At 42.6% G+C, this 6,622-nt stretch overlaps 1 long non-coding RNA gene across 2 annotated transcripts in view; it reads left to right on the forward strand.

The window, feature by feature from the left end:
- LOC142372926 (uncharacterized) overlaps window positions 1–4,550 on the forward strand; it is a 54,247-nt gene extending 49,697 nt beyond the window's left edge. For both annotated transcript variants that reach the window (XR_012768357.1, XR_012768358.1), the window contains one exon: window positions 3,708–4,550. This is a non-coding gene — a long non-coding RNA (uncharacterized LOC142372926). The remainder of the gene's footprint in view (window positions 1–3,707) is intronic.
- The last annotated feature ends 2,072 nt before the right edge of the window (window positions 4,551–6,622 follow it).

The following is a 6,622-nucleotide window of genomic DNA, read 5'->3' on the forward strand; positions in this document are numbered from 1 at the left end:
CTTTTAACTCTGTCTCCAAGGCAAAGTCAAAAGACTGCCCTCCGTAGCATTGCGAGTGATCACAAATGATAACAAGTAAACCAGACCACATTTTGAACATCGTCTCATCCTCTTTAATTTGCTCTCTTAGCATTCGGTCGATTGTGTAATGTCACGCAGCTGGGATTTTGCCAGCTCCAAAGCAGACAAACCGTGAGAAGGGTTAGGCTCGAATACAGCAGCTATCATCTCTCACCTCATCAATGTCATTCCAGCCAATTATAGAATCTTATGCCAGAATTCTGCTCAACCACACCCTTTTGCATACGATGGACCCTCCCTTTGACTGTGGAAGAATTAACACCACATAAATCCATAGAAATTTGAAAAATTTGAACATGCACCTTGCAGAATCTAATAAGTGTCTTTTATGATTAAACTAAAAGTCTGCATGGGGGAAAAAACACATTTATCTCAATTATTTGGCTGGATTTTGTAAATATGACACCATGTTCCTTGCATTCTGTCGTTGTTTTTGTTTGACTGATTTTGGCTTCTCTCTGTGTGAGCTCCATCGAGTCTTGAAATCCAGTGGCAGGCCTTTCCCAGTGGAGAAATTGATGAAGTGCAGTGGCCTGGGGGCCAAGGGAGAAGTAATCCCCTGCTGGGACTTCTCTCTGGCCCACTGAGCACACCACAGCCACACAGGATACATCACTCAATCTGCTGCTAGCACACACACACAGGCCCTGCACTGGGCAACATAAGGGCTGTATGGCTTGGAAGAAATCGTAGCTGCTTTAACTCATGTCCTAATGGCTGGTACAGAGTGGGTCATGTTTCAGCCTTGCTCCAGGGCTCACCACTGACATGCTGCTACATTATGTTAGCCTGTGTTTTATTTGGCTCTGTTTGGTATAGTGTAGTGGGATAGGAAGTGGAGGGGGGGGGGGGCTACAACTGAAAGCCCGGCAGGAGGGCCACTCCAACACAAACAGTAGGAGGATGATGCTTGGTGTGCTTTGCTACACACATACTGTTGAGTTATGTGCAGTCTAAGCCACAGACGGAGCAATTTTGTCACTATGTTTGTGTGTTTTAAGTGTGTGGTGGTATTTTGCAGTGTAAATGTCAACAGTTTCAGCTTTCAAAATCATCTGGAGCATATAGTCCCAACATGTAATGTGCAAGTGGTGAAGCAAGGGGGGGAACAAATGCAGCACGGGGTTGGATGGCTTGCATGTCACATCGGGCTGATTTATGGCTCAGATTGCCATGATCAGGATGCCCAAGCTTCCAATTCATAGCTATTAGATTGGTCATTGCTTACGCAGCTACTGACACTGAACAGTCTGCGACTGGCTGGACTGGCGACATAGTCTGAGATTCCCAGAGAAAGCTCTTGGTGCAGACACATGCTTGCCTGCTGACACACACACACACACAAGCATTGAAATGTGGGGGTTGGGTTGCCCTGACAAATTACCTACATCCCCAGCACTCTGGTGTCTCAGCAACAGAGAAACTCAATGGCTTGGTAGGAGGCGGGTGGTTAAGTGGAAGGTCAGGGAATTGAGTGGGGAGGGCACCTAAAACCCATGCTTTCTCTACATTTGGCATAGAGTGGGATGACTGGAGGACTTAAAGCTAGGAGGTATACATTTACTTTAAGTCTCCTCATCCAATCTATCACCACGGCCTGCAGTCATACTGTATGTGTACCGGGCACAGAGACTCAGCACAGAGTATTTGAGAGGTGCACATGTTTATGTCCGTGTGGGCATGCATGTGTAGAGCAGTGAAGTCCAGCGTTCCAGACTGCAGGGAAAGGATTAGGGGTCTGGAATGCAAGACACTCCTTGACCCTACTGTGACCTTTGAGGCTAAATCCCTTGCCCATATCTGTCCCTCATGGGTCATGATCCAATTGGTCGCCCCTTTAGAATGCTGACCTCTTATGCACCTTGTCACTCAGTCTGCTTAAAACATCTCTATTCACTGACAGTGGGTTCTAAGCTAGCTTGCTAGGATAACAACATGAGGAGCCTAGTTGAAGACTAGGTCATCGAGGATAAGAATGAGGTTTTAAATCAGAAATTCTGAGACATTTTTTTTTAGTGCAAGCCTACTTAAAGAGAAAAATATCACTCTTGTTCTGCCTTTCAAGTGTCTGTGTACACCTAAAACATAAATGAAGCGTTTTCCGTATTTTTGAGTCCTGTATGGCTTTCCATTTGCAAGCGTGTCGACCAAGAGTGACGTTAATGGAGGTGGAGAGGAACGAACACATCAGAACGGCGGGTGAGTGGCAGTGACACTGAGCAGCAGCAAAGAGCTGCGTGGCAGGCAGTCAGAGAGGCTCCCTTTCTCTTTCACTTCGGTCCCACATGACATGGCTGACTAGAAAGATGAGAGACAGATGTGTGCCCAGCTAGCAACTGAGGCCCCTGAATAAAATATCACACTTCTGATTCATTTATATTTTATCCATATGGAGAAAAAGCATTACTGTTTTTAGATACTGTTCAAATGTAATTCAGTCCAGATGCAGATATACTTATTGCATTATCTTTTAAAGTACATTTCAGATAGTAAAGATGAGAATGAATTATTTAGCACTAGCTGGTGAAATTAAATTCTTTACTTTAGTTTTACTCAATTTACACTTTTGATAAAATAATTAATTATTACATTTTGATTTCAAAGCAAGCACAGAAATTAAACCAGCGCATATTCTTTTTTCACACATTCCCCTGTAAAATCACAAATTACTGTTTTGTTTTTACACCTATAGTTTGGGAATCTCTCCGCCATAGCCAAACTCTATGACTTGGGGGCAAGGGATGATATTTTTGGGCTTCTGATGTTGCCTGCAGATATCAGAATAACAGATTAGCTTTTTCACTATTTGTAGTCTTTATGCTACACAAAAGTAGCACATTGTTTGCTGTAAGCATACAGACATGGGTGCACTATTTTATTTTTTTTATCAAATCATTACAAGCAATTTAGTGGACAGAATTAAAAACAAAATGACCTGTACTTTCACCTACTTTTCTGTCTTAGTCAGTCTGTTTTTCTGGCTCTGGGGATGTCAAGCATACATGTTTTATGTATTTTTTATGTCTTCCTTTAAATAATAGATAACCTGGATGTCACTCTACGATTGTAATCACGCATGTTAAGTTTTCCTTGCTGGTATGATGCTTTAAATCAATACCCATACTGTGAAGCTGAATGTAATATTATCAGCAACAAAGAAGAAAGAATTTGTGGAGCTTCAGGAAACACTTTATTCCCACAGGTCACATCAAGGCCAAGCACAGATACTTGTGCTGGCTCCACATTAGTGAATTCAAAAGAAGGAAAGCTAGAATCCACTGCTTAATTTCGGGGTTATCTGAAGGTAAATGAACATAAAACTCAATTAGAATGGGTGTAGAAGAACGAGAAAATAGACATATAAGAGGGGAGGAGAGTGACATGGTCAGTAGTTACATCAGTCACCTGTTATGGACTTGTAGGAGTTAGGGTGGAACTGTGAGGTGACAGGCGGTGGTCAATAGCTAATAACTCTTTTTTTTCTCCGGAAAGTGTATTACTGTACATTTAAAGAGCTGTTAAAAAAAATTTAATTTTTGTGCTGGAATTGGAGTTGTGTTTCCTTTAGAAAAAAAAAGAAACAACTGCAGTTTCTCAAAGTGCTTCTCTGTGTATTTGTCTGACAGGGGCAAAGAAGCAGCTGTGAGGAGCCTGCAAGGTCCCTCCCCCCTGACCTGTGTCACCTTTGCCCGCCAGGGCCATCAAGGTGCGTCAGACGTCTACTTTGGCACCTTTTTACCTGTGGCGCTACACTGTTCCTCGCTGCCGAATGTGCCTCTGCCCTCACCCACTCTTTCCACCTCTTGTTCCTCAAGGCATCTGTCACTCAGCTGTCTTTTCTTTCATCAACTCCTTGTTTCCTCCTACCTTATTGCAGCGCAAAGGTGGGAAAGGAACCATCGGACCGAAAACGGTTACCATTATGTCCCAGTTCCAGGTTTAGCCGCTGCCCACGATGATGCATCAAAGAGGTGATGACTGACAGCCACCTCACACTAAAACTGGTTTCCCTTTGGAAGCACTGTAGAATCCATCCATCCATTTTCTTTACCCGCTTAATGCAATTTAGGGTCACAGGGTGGGGCTGGAGCTGGGATATCCCAGCTGTTATTGGGCAAGAGGCAGGCTACACCCTGGCCTGGTGGTCAGTCCATCACAGGGCCACACAGAGAAAGAGAGACACACAACCATACACGCTCACACTCACTCCTAGGGACAATTTAGAGTCACCAATTAACCTAACATGCATATTTTCGGATTGGTGGGAGGAAGCTGGAAAGAACCCACACATACACAGGGAGAACATGCGAACAGAAAGGCCCCAGTCAGGAATCGAACCTGGAACCATCTTGCTGTGAGGGCAGCCCGCACTGTAGAATAGTTAAATATTTGAGTTAAACACTTGAAGAATATTGGATTTTTCACCAATTCCTGGGGCATGTTTGGTTGATTCTGCCCTGTATGAAAGAATGGCAATAAAAAATATTAAGTTAATGCACATATCTCTTTCTTTCATTTCTGTCCAAAACTGAGATAAGTGGTTAGCACACAGCAGCTCTTGCAATGTTGTTAAAAAGACTTATGGAGGATTTTGGCCAGACAAAAAGGGATTTTTTTTTTACTGCGGCAAAAAAGTATTGTATTTCAGATGAAGGAAACCTCCAGGAAACAGTTGGAAATGTTTTCTTTAAAAAAAAAAAAAAGAGATCCAGTTTCAAGAGACTTCATTGTTTTAATGAATAAACGATTGGAAGGCATTTGCTGATTCACATTTTCTGCATGTAAAAAAGTCTGTTTAAACTGGTTGATTGAAATGTGAGAGACTTCTTTTCAGAGTTTGGAAAAAAAAAGTCAAACTCTTGGTTGTGATAAGAAACAGAATTGCAACCAGTCAGTGTTTTGGATGATCATGTGACATTTGGCTTGCCACTTGCCCTGTTTCTTCCACATTATCCTTTTACAGTGAGAAAATGCATTTCAGTCTCCCTTTTTTTTTTCCAGGTACAACATATTATGTCATTATTAGTTGCCCATAATTTATATGCTGACAACACAACGTGTATTCCTTAAAACTCCTGCAGCTGTAAGAAAACATCAATTTTTTCTGACATATGTAGTTGGCCTATGGCTTTCTACTTTGAGAAAAGTGATCAAAGCAGTTCTACCTCAAGGGTTAAAGACATCACCGGCAACAAATTTGCCTTCAGTAAGCCTAAACTGCACAACTCAATTTTATACTATTGACAACATTGCTCAAATTCCACTCCGAGTACTTTGCGTAGAAAGACCCCCACAGGTGAATTCTTGTTTGATAGGCTTTACTGAAAGCTAACATCTCCTGAGGCAGTGAAGGAGGGGATGGCTACTTTGTAACCATTTTTTTTATTCCCCTCTGGAAAAAGGTGAATTCTTTGGGTTCCCTTCTCCACTCCAACTCTCTAATCAGCATCTTGATACTGTTTTAACTATGAATGGCATCCACAGGCCAGGCATGGATTCTGTCTAATATATTGGTTGAGTAGCAATCAATGCAGCTCTCCTTACTTGATGGGCCTCGGCATTAAATCTAGTCCGGTGACAGCAGAACAATAATTTTATCTCTCATTTTTACCCCACACTCATGCACATGCAAGGAAGAACAAAATAAAAGGATAAAAAAAAACAAAGAGCCTTTGGCTGTGGCCAAAACTCCAGCCATATCAGTGAGGCTTTGCTGCTACATGGCATATGGTACAAGACAAACTGTCAGCCTTTTCCCTCCTGTCTGTGCTTGCTAAGAGTTGACAGGACCAAGAGCATGTTCGTGTCCCAGCAGCAGGCATCAGGCAGGCTTAGCGGTGATTTGGGGGGAAAAGGGGAGAAAGGCAGCGCATCTTGCTGTGGTGAGCAGTGATGTGTCTGCATGGCTGGACGTGGGGGGCTACATTGTAGCTGCGGGGGACAGTGCGGTGCCTGCGATTGTGAGGAAACTGCAAATTGATCAAATTGTGGAGGCAAGACTTTGGGCCTATTATCTGGGTCATGTCAATGTCTCTCTGGTCTCCAGTTGGTCACAGAGGCTAGTAAAGTGTGCGTGTTTATCTGCAAAGAATCTAAGCTTTACGAGCTGAAACATATATATATATTTTTTTAATGTGTGTGTCTGGTCAAACCTTCATGCACATGTTGTTTACACTTTGCCTTAACAACAAATAGATTCGACAAACACCAAACAAAGTCTCCATTAGCACCTGAGTGATACTTCCCAACAATTTGTTTTTAAGTTCAAATTGAGGTCAAATCCTACTGATGCTGCAGTTGTAACCCTTTTTTAAATCTAACTTTTTAAACTAGTTATTTTTTTAAGTTTTCTCGTTGCAGGATTAAGAAACTATTCAGGGGACAAGTTGCCATATCTGTATATGCAATCCGACATCTACGAGTCCCCTATCAGCAGTGATCAGGGAGCCCAACCTCTATCAGAGCTGACTTTAGCAGAGCATATCGTGGCTATTAGCCTAGCATGGTGCGTGATCTCCGTCTTGTCTTGTTGCTGAGGGTG

The sequence above is a fragment of the Odontesthes bonariensis genome, chromosome 22, assembly GCF_027942865.1.
Source record: "Odontesthes bonariensis isolate fOdoBon6 chromosome 22, fOdoBon6.hap1, whole genome shotgun sequence".
Lineage (NCBI taxonomy): Eukaryota > Metazoa > Chordata > Actinopteri > Atheriniformes > Atherinopsidae > Odontesthes > Odontesthes bonariensis.